The 14421-nt window shown below is 33.3% G+C and overlaps 3 long non-coding RNA genes across 3 annotated transcripts; 1 reads left to right on the top strand and 2 right to left on the bottom strand.

Moving 5' to 3' along the window:
• The first annotated feature begins 3047 nt into the window (after positions 1-3047).
• On the top strand, positions 3048-4665 carry LOC113711604 (uncharacterized). The gene is made up of 4 exons (XR_011821763.1): positions 3048-3217; positions 3542-3592; positions 3677-4044; positions 4514-4665. It is a non-coding gene; the product is annotated as an uncharacterized lncRNA (long non-coding RNA).
• A 3198-nt stretch (positions 4666-7863) lies between these two features.
• On the bottom strand, positions 7864-9145 carry LOC140014953 (uncharacterized). The gene is made up of 3 exons (XR_011821707.1): positions 8467-9145; positions 8307-8372; positions 7864-8115 (listed from the first exon to the last, which is right to left on the bottom strand). It is a non-coding gene; the product is annotated as an uncharacterized lncRNA (long non-coding RNA).
• A 744-nt stretch (positions 9146-9889) lies between these two features.
• On the bottom strand, positions 9890-11712 carry LOC113735136 (uncharacterized). The gene is made up of 2 exons (XR_011822019.1): positions 11443-11712; positions 9890-11062 (listed from the first exon to the last, which is right to left on the bottom strand). It is a non-coding gene; the product is annotated as an uncharacterized lncRNA (long non-coding RNA).
• Between the last annotated feature and the right edge of the window lie 2709 nt (positions 11713-14421).

Consider the following 14421-nt stretch of genomic DNA (forward strand, 5'->3'; position numbering starts at 1 on the left):
CTATACCAATCTATCTTTAACTTCCATTCATTTCACCAACCATTTTCTAAAAATATCCAATAATTTCTTTATATTCAAAAAAAAGTTATAATTAATTCTATACCCTTTATATATAATTTATCTTCCACAATATATATATTAACAAAAATATTTATTCTCTAAAAAAACAACTTTAATTCTATAATACAAACACAGACTTATTTTCACTACAAAAACATATAAATATATTTTTATATCCTATTTATTACCTATTTTATATATCTCCACTTTTTTCAAAATATATTTTACTCCAACCAATTATTTTTCACAATATAACATAATTTCTCTCTATTTCAAAAATACTCCTTAAATAATATTCATTAATAACTGAATTATTAACTTAAAGTTCTTCCATTTTTAAATTAAATAACATAACACAAATGCAACTACCATAAAACACTTATCAACAAAAAATCCATAGCTATTTAATAAATACAAATTAATTATACCACTTTCCATTACCTTCCATTAACTATATTCCAAAAATATTACTTCAATAATATTTCAAAAACTAAAAAATTCAAAAATATACAACCAAAAACCAAAATTAAAAAAAAAACTTTTCTCTAAAATTATAACCTACATTATCATTAAACAATCAACAATGGACACCCCGCAAAACTCGCGGGGCACCAGGCCTAGTACTACTTTAAGAGCCATTATGTGTATAAGGTCTTTTGTTCTTCTTGGTATTTGTTATTTTGACACAATTCTTTTTTGTTCTAAAAAAGAAACAGTATGAGAAAGTTCATTAGGCCGAAATGAATTTCTAGACTTGCGGTTGCTTGTTTATACTTTTTATACGAGATGCTGGAAATCTCTTTTACCGAATTGCTAATCATAATATATAGATCTTGAAGAATCCTATTTGACTTTCACCCTATTTCTTTATTTTTTTTCCAACCAATTTGGGGCTATGGGACTATATTATTATTGCCCGATTTCAATGTTATAAAATGGATCAATGGTTTTTTATTCCAAAAATAAAAATGTATCAATAGGATTTCAATTTTGGGGTTAATTTGATATGAGAAGAAGATTTTCAATTTTATCAGTAAGGAATGTTTTATATCTGAATTGTGATGATAGATAATAGGTTTATCTATTAATATATGATCAAAGGAGATAGATACTGCTTGCGTTAAAAAAAAAGATAAATTCTCTTATAAAATAAGACAAATTCTAATTATAGAAAAAGAAAAAAGTTGAAAATTATGAAGAGAAAATTTTGAAAACTGAGGTAATTTTTTTTTTGGAACGTAAGATTTTAAAAGATTTGTGATTAAGTGGATAGAATATGTTTATTTTGAATGTGATTAAGTGGATAAGAGATATTTATTTTGAAAGTTTGGAAAGAATCGATGTTATTAACACTAACCAATTAAAAGGGACTATCCGAAAGAAAACTTGATCCATAAATACTATTCAATTAGGCATACTAAGTAAGAGTGGGAAATAGATCCAATTAAAATTTCTATTTTGAAAGTTTGGAAAGAAGCGATGTTATTGACACAATTAAATGGTCAACCCAAAAGAAACTTGACGGTAAATACTAACATGCAAAGTAAAAATGAGAAACATATCTAGCTTAAATAACTACTTTCATATATTTTGGACTTGTTCTTATCTACTTTCTTTCATATATTCATAGTAAACATTGGGTTTCTTCACAATTGATTAATTTGGACTTGTTCTTAGCTAATTATATATTATGATTTTAGATAATTAGTTTTTAGTAATGTTCTCATTTTTTTTTTTTGTTCAAATTGTATTTTTCAATAATCCAAAAAGCTGAAATCCATAATCAACCAAAAGTAACTCTTGCTAATTCTAATTATTCTTTGTAATCACTTTCAATAATCAAATTTTGTAAAGTCTAAAGCAATCAAGATAAGGCCTATAAGATTATAAATTCTGATTTTGAATAATTAATTTTTTCGCTTTTATTGATTTTAATAAAATCATTAGCAAGCATTCAAAAGAAGTAATCTATTGAACCAGCACCCAAAGAATAGGATTTATGTAATGAGTTGTAAAGTCTAAAGCAATCAAAATTGTTTTAGGAAAATTGCAATCTAAAATTGATTTTAGGACCTTATCCTTAAAAACTGTGAAGTAGATGGAGTAAATTGAATGATTTTCAACATCTGTTGACTGCATTGAATTTTTTGAAACCCTTATGAGGATTACAAGAATTTGTGATCTCACTATACTAACTTCCACTAAAAGTTTGACCATGAGATTTTTAAATCTCCACAAATAGGCGTACCGCTTTTACTTTTGCATTTTTCACGGTAATAAGCATCTGTACTCCCATATTGGTTATGTTAAGCATCTATTACTTCTCTTGATATGCGGCCAGGGGGAGATCGGATTTATGTAGTTCTTGACCACCAACTCCCTATTGCTTTGAGGCTCTGTTTTGAAACTCGGACCGAATCGGCCGGTCGAACCGGTCGAACTGGAAACCGGCCAGGTAGCCGGTCCGAGTCATACTAAAAAACCGGAAATTTAAAACCCGGTCAAAAATCGGGTTTGACCGGGAAAAAATCGGTTTTTTCGGTTCAACAGTAATTTTTTTTATAAAAAAATTCAAACTTTATAATATTATATTTTGACCCCTTAAATTGTTAAAACTTATTGATATACCTCAAATATTTGATACTTTATAAATATTGTCCTAAAATTTGATGTTATTTTTCAATTAAATTCATAATTTTAATTCTAAACTTGTTAATATTTATTAAATAATATAAATTGCTACTTGATTGTTCTAATTTCTTTGTATTTTCTTGTTAAATATATTTGAAACATCAAATATATATGAATATACCTTTATTAATATCAATATATTATTAGATATTATATATATAATATTTTAATTTTTAAATAATTTTTATTTATGACGTCATCCGGTTCGACCCCTATCGACCCCCGGTCGAACCCATTGACCCCTGACCCCTGACCTTGGCCGAGTCGCTATCCGGTCCGGTTCTGCAAACATAGCTTTGAGGAAGCTCCCTTTTGATTGGCTTCTCTCACTACAAAATGTAAAGAAAGTGTCTGTCAAGCAGATGGATACCAACCTCATCTTATAGCACCAGAACAAGGTTACAGACGCCTGATTGAGAGTTCTCTCAGTTATTTCAGAGGTCCGGCTGAAGCTTCAGTTGATGCAGTAAGTGCTTCAGTCTACATGTATCACTTGGATAATGGATTCTCATTAACTGCTTAAGCATGCCTATTTTGGTTGGATTAATGACCATTTCTGGTAAGGAAGAATTAGCAGTCCATTGGCAGTAAATGGGCATATGATAAGAAGACTAACACATTAGCATTATACTCGGGTTGAGGTCAAAGTTTGAAGACTGGATCAATGGATTTATTTCAAGTGTACAACTGGAATAAATGAAAATACTGCTGGCAAAACAAATTTTCTTATATGCAAAGAGATGGTGTCTGTATCTATAGTTTTGCAAAAGTAATTGCTTGTTTTTCTTAGATACACTTCATCTTGAAGGAGCTTGTCCGCAAGTCAATTCGAGAAACACAGGTAGAAAGTCACAAGTCCATCCCGGTGACATTTGTGAACATTTATTCGTCAAAAGAGAGTTGATGATGGAACTCTAAAATGCAGGCGCTTAGACGTTTTCCAACTCTCCAGGCAGAAATAGTAGCTGCAGCAAATGAGGCATTGGAAAGGTTTCGTGATGACAGCAAGAAGACTGTGTTGCGAATGGTAGACATGGAGGCCTCATACCTCACTGTGGATTTCTTTAGAAAACTCCCGCAAGAAGCCGAAAAGGTGGAAATCCAAATGTCTCTGTTGCTGACCGTTACAGTGAGGGGCACTTCAGGCGAATAGGTTCAAATGATTCCTCCTATGTAGGCATGGTGTCTGAGACTCTCAAGAACACGATTCCCAAAGCTGTAGTATATTGTCAAGTTCAAGAGGCGAAGCGAACTTTACTAGATCACTTCTGTACACAAGTTGGCAAAAAGGAGGTATATATCCTTCTCTGACATCTTAGTTACAGGAGGTCAATTGATTGTTTTCTTCTGCTTTTCTCTTTTTCTTTGGTTTATCTTTTTTTTGGGGTGGGGGAGGGGGAGGGGGAGATATCAGGACGATTTCCACTGGACTCTAATTTGTTTTTGCTGAAGCAACAGTAATCGGAACTAAATCTAGTCTGAAACCACTTGGAGGAAATGGTTGGTCTTTGAATCACTGCTGTCAAAACACTTGTGACAGTTTGAACTACGCAGTGGACCAAAACGAGTTTTCTCAAAAGCTTTTCATGAGTTGGAATTCCATATTTTCACTCATTGGGCGTAATCTCAGTCAAATTTTGTTACTACATGTTAAAAAAATTTGCATCAAAGCCAATTTTACACACAAAGTTGCTAATGATAGGTCATAGAATGAGGATTTTGTACAAAGCTTTGAGTTTAATTGTTTTTATCTTGTCGTCAGCTTGCTCAGTTATTGGATGAAGATCCAGTGTTAATGGAAAGGAGGCAGCAGTGCTCTAGGAAGTTGGAGTTGTACAAGGCTGCTAGAAATGAAATAGATTCAGTGTTGTGGACAAGATAAGAGATTGTAGATTACATCTTATCTGATGAAAAGATTGAATGATTTTAGGTAACTGAATTTCATGTTCGGTTGCAAAACTTTGTTGATCATTCCAATTTAAATGCAAAAACTTTAATGTTCATCGATCTCTCTCTTTTTTTTTTAAGAAAAAAAAAAACTGAGACACCTACTCCTATTTTTTTTTTTTTTTTCAAAACTGTTTAATGTTCTTTGCTGGCAGCACCTTCGTCCTACTGAGTACTGACTACTTTGGTACTCAAGTTGAGAACTGGTTTCAGTTTTGTGCCAAAAGTTCTGAACATCTGTATTCTCTGGTTTCAAGTTTTCACCAGTTGATTTGTGCAGCAGCTACTAGCAACTCAGCTCCTTCTCACATATAATTTGTAGTTGGAGCAGGGCTGGATTGAGTGGGGACCATCTGGTCCAGCCGTCCAGGGTGGTTTGAATGATTTTGAAATCCAATTGCGGCGGGGTCTTTTTTGAGAGATGAGATAATTAAAAAATTCCTTTTAGTGGGGTTTTTTTTTTTCTTTTGAGATAAATTTATTTTGCCCCAATTAACTTCTAGGCATTAGCATTTCGCCTGTCTTTCTTCTTTTTTTTTTTTTTTTTCAACAAACGATTTCGTCTTTCTTTCTTAATGGTGAAAAACAAACCAACACTCGGGCTGAGCTCGGTTAGAAAAAAATTTGTTTGAGCTTGATTTATTAATGAATCATGCCAAACATGAACAGTTTTTTGGTGTTAAAGTTTCAAACTTGATTTAAACCGGACTTGATTTACTTGAGATTTAATTTTATATGTAAAAAATTCAAATTATGTGAACTCGACTTGGTAAAAGTTTATTTCATTTTGACTAGGTAAAAGTTTTTGATTTGGACTTGACAAATATAACAATGCAAGGTTAAACATAATTTTAAATTTGTGAAAATAATAAACAAGTTTTAACACTAGAATCCTCGATTTGATTAGACTCATTGATACTTCTATTCTTTTCTAGGTTGTACATAGACTCGTTTCTTTGAACCAGTTGGATTGCTATTTTTCAGAGTTTTTGTAGAAAGAATATATTATAGCAATTTGATATGTGTGAGGTAAAAAGATAATTGGAAAATATGTTCACGGAAAATGTACAAATTTTTCTGTGAAAATCACAATCCAAACAAGGTTTAGTACCACCACTAAATGAGGTATTTTGCCAAACAAAGTGTGTGTTTGGATATAAGATTATTTACAATTTTTTTTGGGAATAATTGCTCTACCATTTTTTTTTGTAATGTGATGTATGTGTGATAATGATTAACTAGATAAGAAGATGATTAAAAAAATATGTTTGTGATTCAAATAAATAAAAATTTTTTTTTTGCAAATAATAGCCAATCCAAAGTACCTTTAAGGTACTAAAATCTTTTCATTAGAACCTAACTAGTGAATGACTTGTTTAACAAATTTGTATTTTATAATGTTGTAATTGATATATTGGATGCTTATTTGCAGCATCAAATAAAACTAAAAAGTGAGTAGAAACTATTGCTCAAATACTTTCATTAGAATTCCCCTTCAGGAAAACATTTCATTGGGCATCATGTGGACAAAGGCAAGGGAGATGCGTGCAATTTTAATTCACAAAAAAGAAGTCTAAGCAAATCAATGTGTTCATCTCAATGCCGATGGCAATACTTATTTTAAATAATATAAAATTAATTAGTGCATTTGGAATGAAAATTATTTGCTTATATTTTTTTATTGTAGCACTTTAATGTGTTTTATATGAGATAAAAACATGATTAGAAAAAAAATATATTTAGAGAATTTTTAGTTTTTTTTTTAAACATAGAATGCAAACAAAATACAAAGCAAGGTAGGAATGTAGTATAAAATTACCAAATAGCATTTTATTGACCTATAAAAATCTTGTGAAAGTTGCAAAGTAAATGAAAATTATTAAAACTAATCCGTTTATACAATTTAAAGGAAGAAAGATAAGCAATGGACAACTTGTGCAAATGCTTTAGGAATTTTTAAATTCTTTTTTCTCCACAATACAAATTTTCAATTCTTTGATATTATACCATCTTTTATTTTTTTAAATTTTTTAAACATCATACGGCTTTGTGTTTTTCTAATAAAATGTTTCATATTCTGATTTAGAGTATAGCATTATTCTAGAACTATTATGTAAGGGCATTAATGACATTTTGTTAAAATTTTGGACAGAAAATTCATCATTAATGTTTGACCTATTCAATGAAGGGGGCAAAGTGTATATAATTAAAGTTCAAGGGGCAAAGTGTTATAAATGGTCAAGTTTAAGGGGGCAAAGTATTATAAAGGGTCAAGTTTAAGGGGGCAAATTGTAGTTAATCCTTTTTTTTTTTTGTTAACCTCCATCTAATACCTTTGACAGAATGTGCTGAAAATTTTCTGTCCAAAGAAATTGATTTGATGCAAAAGGGTGTGTTCCGTAAGTCATTCTGCGCCTAATATTCAGCATTACTTTTGCTCTTGACAATTTTGTAGTAGTTGGCTACGTTGTCTCAACCCATAGTGGGAAGAAAAGACCTGTGTCCCCTTTCGAGCAAAGTTGACAAAGATGGCAGCGCAAATAAGTCTTTCTCAAGCCAATTAATAGGGAAAATTTTGAATGAGTTTAAATATGCAAATGGAGCACCATGACAGGTATGTAAGTTGTCCTAGGGCTAGATGCAGCAATAAGATGAATGATGTGAAAATAATAGGGCTATCAAAATGGCAAAGGAGTGACACTCTCTAGCACTTCAGCAGTCATTATTATTGGCTAAGACAATTATTAAGGGTTTGGCTTGTGAGTGGAAATAAAAAATGACCTCATGATTTATAAATTCTTTTGCAAAAACTAAAATTAAATTGACTAATTACAAGAAAATAGGGGGAATAAAGGTAAATGTGTGTGTATATATTTAAATATTGAATTAACTATAAATTATTTATTAATCACTCTCTCTTGAGCGCTCATAAGAAAAAATATTAATTTTGTACACACTTTTACCCTTGCATGTATGTCACTTAATCCCAATTTGAATTTAAATATCTTTTTTTGCATTTGTAACATGTATCTAAAAGTAACAAGTATATATACTATCAATGCATGCAAGATAAACACTTAAAAAAAAAACCCACTATTAATGTATATGTCTATTGGTTTCAAATTTTCGTTCATTACCATAAACCTGGGATGGGGGCCTTGGGGCATGGGGCTGATCAGAATAATAAAATCAGATTAAGAAAAAAAAAAAAGAGAACCTCCACATGGGTTGGGTTGAAGTAGGTTTCAAGTTTCACGGCACATTTTTTCTCAAACTGATGGTCCATTTTATTGCTTTTGGTCTCATGACATGTCTAGAGTGGTCCATAGTGTATTTATGTCCTTGGGCTCCTCCGAACTTTGATGGCAGGCTGGACTGGAGACAGTGGTAAAACCACTATGGGCAGCAGACTTCGGCCTAATCAAAAGCAATGAACATAAAAATGATTCCTAAAGTTACTAAAATATTTTATCAAGAAAAAAAGATACTAAAATTTTTATCATTTTTTAGTCACCATTTGGAGTAATAGGCAAGCAATTGGTCTAAATGCAAGCAGAAAAATTCTACAAAAACTTAAGAGTGCCTTGATTTTAAAGAACCAATCTCACCCTCATTGTTGTCGCCAGCTGCCGTTGGTGGTGTTTGACGGAGACCAAATCCGTAACTGCTGTGTCCTACAAGTAAAGAAATCAATTTCAATTTTCAACCAAATTTAGTAACCGGAGCCCAGCTAATTATATTTTAAACCAAAAATTAGTAACAACATACACATTGTTGATTGGATTTCTTCTGATTTGATGATGCATCCCTTTCCAATTCCACATCATTAACACCGTCAACCAAGTTATCGACCCCCTCTTACCCATATTATCAAGAATTTCAAGCTCTTCCTTTTTGAGAAGAGAGGATTATGGAAATCCGTCACCCCAACCGCATTATCAAAACTACCATCCCCACCATCCCCCATTACCTTAACACCTTCAGGAATGTAAAAGTCCGTCAATAGGCTCCCAAGCATCCTGCAATAACCTTGAAAGCCATATTACAGAACAAAATAATTTTTAGCAACAAAAAACCTCTGTCCTTGGTAGGATCCATTGGCACCATCCCTAAAGCAACCAAGAGAGAACCTTGTGATATGTAATATTATATTTTTTTGCTTTCTGGTACAACCATTATTTTTTTATCTCCTTGCCAAGCAATCTATTCCCATACTCTACACAATACCCCCAAGTCTGAAACACTGTTGCGTATTTCAAAATAGCCACAACAGGCCTGTCATTCACCATCCAATATGCCTCATTCCTTGAAATCTTCCTATAGCCAGAAACTGTGTATTTTTGAGAATTTAGATCCAGCGGCTCCCTATTTCGGTCTTTATAGTAACCATAATTCAAATATGCACAGGGGCGGAGGGAAGGGGGGGGCAACCGCCCCCCCTCCAATTGTTAAAAAAAAAATTTCTAAGTAAAAAAATTTTTATTATATTGTTTTGCCCCCCCAAATATTGATAAAAAATTTCACTTTGCCCCCCCTCCAATTGTTATAAAAAAATTTCTAAGTAAAAAAAATTTTTCTTATATTGTTTTGCCCCCCAAAATATTGATAAAAAATTTCACTTTGCCTCCTCCTAAGGACCCAAATAATAATGTTTGAAAGTTATTTGGACAAAATCCAAATAACAGAGACTCGCCCCCCCTAATTGCAATTCCTAGCTCCGCCACTGAATATGCACTTTGGGGATATATTCCATGCCTTTCAACATATTCAAACATATTTTCTAAATTGTTGGCGTAGCTTTCTTCATGTTTTCCCTTCATCTTTGTCGGCAATTCCTTCCTCTTATTCGGCATCTCCGGCACCTTGTCTACAAGATATTGCCTCGACAATAGAACTAATATCTTGCTCTCATGTTTCTTTTCATATAGTAATATGCTGTAATTGTGTCGGAGATCGAGAATGCCCAACAAATGACCCTCGTTCAGATTTAGATATCATACTAGGTATTCTGCCCTGACGCTATGCGTCAGGTAGCTGCACTTGGTATTTTATTATAATGAGCATGAGTTTGAAAAATTGGAGGGCAGAGAGAATTATTCAACCGACAGGAAAGTCAGCAAGGAAAGGTTAGGCCGTGGCAGTGGTTTGCATTGGTGTTAGCAGGTGTTTGTTTGCAAACAATGCACGGTAATTCATCAAAGGTGCACTGCCGAGAAATGTTACTTTTAATCTCCTTGACTACGGATCATACAGTTTTTTTTTAATCAAGCAGTTAGTATTATCACATCAGTAGACCTTAGCCTTATTGCCTATTAATCAATTGCTTACTTTGAAGAACAAAAACACCGTTGCATACCAGCCAAGACTTTTGCAGTTGTCTAACATCATTTAGGGGAGTTATAATCATGGACCTAACGATTGAGTAGCTTTAGGGGCCTGATGTTCATGGACTTGATAAGCTTCTCCTCATCATCGGTGTCCACCGTTCAACTCCATGCGGCATACCTCAGTCTTGTACCTTGGGTGGCGAAGTACAGGGCGCAGCTCCTTAATTCCATGAGCAAATTGGCAGTTCTCTCCATAGGGACATTACCCGGTCTCTTGCCATTTGTTACACAACTCGGTTTTGAACATTCCCTGATTGCAGACCTCCAGCTCAACAGTTTGCTTCTCCTTTTCCCTTCCTGGAACATACACCCTTTGCTGCACTCACACCATCGAACACGTTACCCAACAATCATACGATCAGGGCATTAGCTACCGCTGGATGATGCTCAGCCAAAACACCAGACATTTCCTAGAGCCCTTCGTTTTGCCTTTAGTATAAAATATATTCCTGATTCATGCGACAAACTTGGCAATCCCCAGTCTCATAAAGAAAGTAGTGGGAAAGCATAAACAAAATAAATCTCAAATGGAAATTAGCATATGATGAATTCTAAAGAAAATAAATCTGGAAAAGAGATTCACCTTTGTATTGCGATAACAATTTACTTAACCGATCAAAACAACACTCGGTAAGTTTTCATGTCTCTTAGTGAAGTCTAAACAGCTTCATTAAAAAAACGAATTAACACATTGAGGAGTCAGGCCAAATGGTTTACAGATTCCCCTATTTCACTTGTCTTCGTTAGCCCCGTACCCCAAACTCATCGTCCAATCCATGCAACACTGAACTCATATCAGAACCCGGATTCTCACTGCTAATTTCTGATAGGAAAAGTTTTAATGGAGTAAGAAATATTATTTCAAGATATTTGTAAAAGCATTAATTATGCAAAGACCTGTTTTATAGTTAATTCTGGTTAATTGCCTCTTCCAAACTTCCGTATACTCTATTCCGACCCATTCTCAAGGCATTAATCTACAGCACAGAGAAAAGGAACGAAAAACACAACTTAACATTTAATTGAATAATAGTATTACAGCTATATCAACGCAATCCATTAATAAGAAAAAGAGCAATTGTTCCCCAATTCCAGCCAAAGAAGAACAAATAAACATATCGCAAGGTTACACTGAGTAATATCCACCACAGCTATACCTAACCCAAGTAGCAGCTGCATTAAAGCAAAGAAGTAGCAGTAACAGAAGGCATAACTACAGCAACACTATCTATCAGGAATCATCGCCGTCCTCAGAAAATTCAATACGAAAACAAGGGAAGGAAAAAGCACTGGCCAGAGAATGCTAAGAAAAGAATAAAGGAAAAAGACAGGAGAATGAGGAACGGGAAAAACACACCTGGTAAAGAAGGCCAAGAAAAGAAACAGAGGAAACAAGACCGAGAAAACAATAAGGAAAAGTAGCAGCGCGCAAAACTCTGAAGCGGTGCGCTCTGGATTCAGCTCAACTCACCGCCAAAATTGCTTGAACGCCCAGTAAAGAAAGCCAAGAAAAGAATGAACTCGCCGCCTAAATTGCCTGGACACCTGGTAAAGAAAGACAAGAAAAGAATGAGAGGAAACAAAGCCGAAATTGTTGACCACCAAAATTGCTCCCAGCAATGACTGAAATTGCTGACCGCCAAAACCACTGGACAGGAGTGATTTTCCAACAAAACCAGTGCCACCCATCAACAAAAGACCAAAACACCCCTCAAACTCACACAAATCACGGCATAACCGGTCCACCAAACACTGTTCACAAGCGATTCGTGCTTTATATATGTACTAGTTTTTTAGCCCCGTCGCCATGCGTCAGGTAGCTGAGACTCATTATGTTGCTGCTATGTTTGTGTGTTTTTTTTTCTTTGTTAGATATACAGCCATGTGTGCGAGTGTGTGTTTTTTCTTAATTACACAAATAAACATGACTTTGAAATCAGGTTATTTTACATTCTTAATATAGCATTAGTCAGTAAGTAATGCCTAAAATTAGGCAGAACTAAAAGGCATGATTATTTAACATTCTTAATGTAGCATGAATCAATAAGTAATACCTAAAATTAGATAGAACTAAAAGGCATATAGCTATATATGTAATGTGTAGCCTTGCTTATTAGTCACGTTACTTCTCTGAGACAAGCAATTTGACAATTTCCATTTTTTTGACAATTTCTGTTTGCTAGTAATTCACATTTAACAATCTTTTAGAAGAAAGAAATAAAGAAAGACAATTATAAAACGGGTTTGTTATTTTCTTTTGTTTGCTAGACTTGAATGAGCATTCAAACATATTTAAAAATATTTTCCAACCAATGTAAAATTGAATTAATCTTTTTTGTATATTCAGTGGCTTTTTTGTTTACATTAATAGGTCTATATTCATGACACATAATTTTTATTCAACTCTAGCCCACCATGACCTCAGTTTATATATACTACCATTTCTCCTAATTAGGATTTCATATTGGATCCTATTCTTTTTGTTACAATTCAGATGATTGTTTGATTGATAGATTAAAAGTGTTCAAGAATGGAGGGAGTAACAATACTTTCTTTGGATAGGACATCATCTGTTGAAAATAAGCCTCAGACTCTCAATATTGAACAACTTTAACTTGCAAGGGTGAATATACATATTTTCTTATTTTTCTTTCTTTCTTCCATTTTTTAGGCTGGCTATCTCTTTGTTGTTTTTTTTTTTGGAGATTTTGATGATTTTGGTTTTGATAATTTGTATAGGAGGCAACACTTTATGTGGTGAGTACGAGGAGCATGGTAGAAGCTCTTTGAATTTTCACTAAGATAATGGCTTAGATATATACAATATCTAATAATTTAATGAGCTTAAAATTTTTCTTTTCTACTTTCTAGGTTTGTTGGATTTATAATTCTTACTTATTTGATGATTCTTTCTCTTACTTGGTTGTTGATTTTTTTTTTTTTTTGGTAATCTGTATCATAAGCTGCAAATTTATAGGTTATTTGTGTTCTTAAATAATGTGCTAAAATAGGTGAGTTTCTCTTTTACTTTTTCTTTTTTAATAAAAGTGATATTCAAAATCAAGAGATAGTTAGAAACTTTAAATGGTGAATTCCAAATCAACTTGTGTTTAAGGATTGGTTAGAATAAAATGCTAAGAAATAACTGGTGAAACTATTCTACAAATGGGATAATAAACTTGTGTTTAAGGTTAGAAAATATGTATTTATTGAATCATTTTTTCATGCTCAAAAGAAAAAAGTTGGGCCTACTGTAAAAGTTTAAAACTATAATTCATTTCTTAAATTGCATTTTTTTTATGAAGAAAGTTTATCCTTTTGCCAAAAAAAATGTTTACATAGAGATCCTTATATATATAATTTTTTTTTTGTGCAGGAAATATTTTTTACATGGAGATTACCTTGCGTACGAAGGTAAGATTTTTGGCCTACAAAGATCAAAGTACAATAATGATATTATCATAACCACATGGAATCGGACTTAAAAGAGTAACCAAAATTTTCAACCGCAGTATTATCTCAATTTGAAGATTGAAGAGAGAATCGGACCGAATAGCAGCAGACTAAGTAGCGTCGGAGGTGCAAAAAGGCGAGTCGTGGTGTGGAATACTGGGACGCGTGGAGAAAGACCACATGCATTGGGCGTGGGAAGTGCATGCCTTGATATGGTTCATAAATGCCTTGATACGGTTCATAAATGCCTTGATACTGTTCAAAACCAGTGCCATCCATTGCCAAAAGACCAAAACAGCCCTCAAAGTCACAACAATCACGGTATAACCGGTCCATTGCGCACTGTTCATAAGCGATTCACGCTTTATATATGTAAGATAAGATTACTACCAGTCAATAAGTCAATGTCAGAGTTTCCTCGTTCTCTTATTCTGGGTTAAATTTAACAAAATCGTGATTTGATTTAACAAAAACATTGTTTTGAAAGTACTAATCAAACTCGATATAAGCCCTTCCTCTTTTTAACATAAGTTTTTAGCGTTTTGAACTTTATCTTTTCGTTTCGCTTGGAAAGTATTGAACAAAAACATTGTCTTTTTTTGGAAATATGAAATAATCCTTTGTGTAAACTAATTATAGCTTTCTTGGTAGACAAAGTGGATTTGAAATTGTCTTTCATTCCAAGGCATAACTTGTATCCACGTGCTTCATATTCACCCGGAGTTCGCTCCCAGAATTATAGCCATCCCTATCGCCTCACGTCTTTTTTCATTTTGGAAGAGAGAGGAGCGAAACAATCTAACCTATTGATATTGGAAAACCCAACGGATTCTTCCAATGTATTATTTTTGGATCTAATGAAATTCGTAGGTACAGGAAGATT

This window comes from Coffea arabica, chromosome 10e, assembly GCF_036785885.1.
Source record: "Coffea arabica cultivar ET-39 chromosome 10e, Coffea Arabica ET-39 HiFi, whole genome shotgun sequence".
Lineage (NCBI taxonomy): Eukaryota > Viridiplantae > Streptophyta > Magnoliopsida > Gentianales > Rubiaceae > Coffea > Coffea arabica.